Here is a 3,320-nt window from a genome sequence, read left to right on the forward strand (position 1 = left end):
ACGTTTGCTGTGGGTTATATTGTACCATTACACATCTACACCCACTCATACCACGTAGTCAACCTTCCATTCCCACCACCAAGTGGCAGTGAAGCACCTGCTGCAGTTTCTTAAACTGCAAATGTAGAAGAAGTAGAGATGAATCCTGGACCACCCTCGACCTTGTAGCTTCCTTGAGGGACGGGGCCCCCTGCTCAACCAGGACACCCGCAATGCACTCGACCCGTCTTGAAACGAGGACCCTGTCTCATTTACCATGCTTTGTGGGCGGGACTTTTTAGCACTTTCATCACCATTCATATCTGTACAACCAATGAGTTTATATTTACATTATTTATTAAAGCATTTCATTGTAAACAAGCACACAAAATTGTTTTTGAGAGCAAAGTAATTCATAGATTGTCTCGCAAAATCCTATGGGAAACACGGAAATACATTATGTAATGAGTTTATGTATGAGTTTTATAGTAAAAGACGCTAAGACGCCATACAATGTGCCAGGAAATTTCACTTTCAGATGTTTATTAAATGAAACATTTCCATTCTTGCCCTAGTCTGTCACTAATCTTGCACCCAGACCTTTAACTAGGCGTCCATGGTTATCGTTAGAGATTATCTCTTCACATCCCTACACCCAAAAAACAAATAAAACGTACAATAAACAAAGTTCAAGATGAATTTGACTCATAGCATTATTGTCTTAGGTTTTTTAAATTCACTGTAGATTTGCGATAATATTGTTATCATTCTTTTAGGTCACGATAATCGTGTAGGGTCATTTGATAGTGTGAAAAAGCCTATAGTTCAGGGTGTCTGAAATTGTTTTCTTGCTGTATTTGTTAAACTACAAACATGTATGTGACACTATGATGATGAACTTGATACAGTACTATATAGTAATGTATTTTATAGGTTCTACTTCCACATGCACTTTCAATATTAGTGCAGGCAGTCTAAGTTTGAATCAATAATTGGACCAATATTTCCCTGTTACTCTGAGTAACATTGGTCTATATACATTTTTCATGGGCAAAAGAAAAAAAAAATCAAACACAGCCTCACATGAACATATAAAAACATTGCAAGTCACCAATCACCAATCAGTGGGAATCCTGCTCTTGCTTCCCTGCAAAGACAGACCCAACATTCAGCTCTTGTGTTATGTTCAAGTAACCGCATAGAAACACAAGTGTTCAGTTTATCACCTTAAAGTTGATGACTTCCACCATTTTTTATTTATTTAAGTGTAGCATATGTCATTTTCTGCAGTGATCTCATCCTCTATTTATCAGGCTTCTTTTTTGCATGTTTTTTTTGTGCATCCTCTTTTTAGTTTCCTCTATAAGATCTGTATTTTTATCTTAATGCTTGTTTGCACACTGCACTAAACAGTAAAAACTGAAATCACCTTCTGATCACAAATAGTTTGATGTTTTTGAGTGACATTACTTTAGAAGTGTATGTCAAAAGAGAAATAAACATTACTCACGTTATCATGTTACTAAACTACTGAATTTGTGATTTATTGTTGTTTCATTACACTTCAAAAAAAGAAGGAAAAAATCACCAGTCAACATTCCTTACAACCATAAACTCAGTTTAATGATGTTATTTATAATTTTGTTTTAACAATTATGAAGCCCCAACATGTACCTTTTCTCATGTAAATACACTACATTTACAGTAATGTTTCAATACACTTCTCCTAGATAACAATTCATACATTTGTAGACATTTTGTTTTTATTGCAGTTCACAAGAAAAGTTAGCAGGAGTGCTTAAAGTATTGCTACAGTTTCCGTTTCCTAAAGCGCCCCCCTAATGTTTCACAAGCCATCATGACAGTTTTACAGAGACAGTTCGGGGTCATGTAGGGTCGAGTACACAAGTCAGAGCAGACAAACTAAACATTTTTATCTCACTACGAGCCTATACTACCATTTTGTGTTGTTTTTTCTGCATACAACTACTCATCTGTGTATATGTGGTCCTTTTCTTTCTGTAACATATTGCTGGTGTCTAACATCCCACTGTTCTCCACACACTTTGTATGGGATCGTGATGTCTGTCAAATTAAATGTGCACATAATGTAAAGACCTGCTACTAAAGTCATACATCAATCTTTTCCCCGCTGTGCTCACAGTGTTGAAGCTATTTCATGAAGACACTGAAACCTTTCTGTGAGGTGCAAATGAAAATGATAGATCCTCATGTATTTGAGTCATTTGCATGTTGACTTTTCACCACAGACTTTTATGTGCTTTGTGGGACTTAACGCACAGTATTGTCAGTGGACATTCAGGGAGAATCATCAGGGTAACTATTTCATTGGAGACGGTGACACCTTGACCTTCCCTAAAGAAAGAAGAACGGCATGGGTGCTCCTTCTCATTCTATTCTTATTTTCTCCAACCTTACTGTATTTTACACAAACCGTTAGAATAAACACTGATAGCTGCATAGTGCACCAGTTGCAATCACTTCTTCACAACAAGTCTACTTTTGCCAAACTATATGGTTGTACACATCAGAGCAGTTTTAAGACATAATTCCTTCCCTTTTGCTGTTCCTCTTTAACTTCCTGTTTCTGTCCGACAGAGGTAAAAATAGGCCATTTCGGCCGACTGTGAAAATATAGACAGTACAGTACTTAAAAATGTTTACCAGTAACTGCAGAAATGGTACGGGTTTGTACCTTTTCTCTTTATAGGCCACAAAAACAAAACTGTACAGTGGTATAAGCCACTATACTGTGACAGCTACATTATGATATCAGCTAACATCAGAAGCAACTACTATATCTCACCCAGCAGGCGTATTTTTGATTACATTGAGGCTTTGGATATGTAATGAATCCTTGCAGAGGTGAACACTTAAAACATGAGAGAGGTAGGGTTTTGAGTCAGATACAGTGGATCATTATGTTAGATAAAGATAATTAGTGAGTTGCAGATTGGAGGATGCTCAAAGAAGTCCATGCTTAATAGAAACTTGTTTTTAAGTTCCTCTTCAAACTATCTGCAGAGTCTACTCGATGATTGGCAGATAGTTGAGTGATAAAGGGAAACTGGGGTGGATGGAAACATACTGTCTCTTTGAAATGTCTGCGATTCGGTATCTCTGCGTGTCCCTGTTAACGTAACAGTAGTGGTCTGCAACCACAGTATGCACCATGAAGAGTCATATGTTCACTGTTTTTATTAGGCTATAATGAAACAGCAGCCGGAGCCACACCAACTGATTTGGCTCTTGATGGCACATGGTTGCAGGCCTCCACTTCACAGTGTGCTTCTTCCTGATTCTTCCTCATTCTCTCACCG

Source organism: Taurulus bubalis (assembly GCF_910589615.1).
Source record: "Taurulus bubalis genome assembly, chromosome: 5".
In the NCBI taxonomy this organism is placed as follows: Eukaryota; Metazoa; Chordata; class Actinopteri; order Perciformes; family Cottidae; genus Taurulus; species Taurulus bubalis.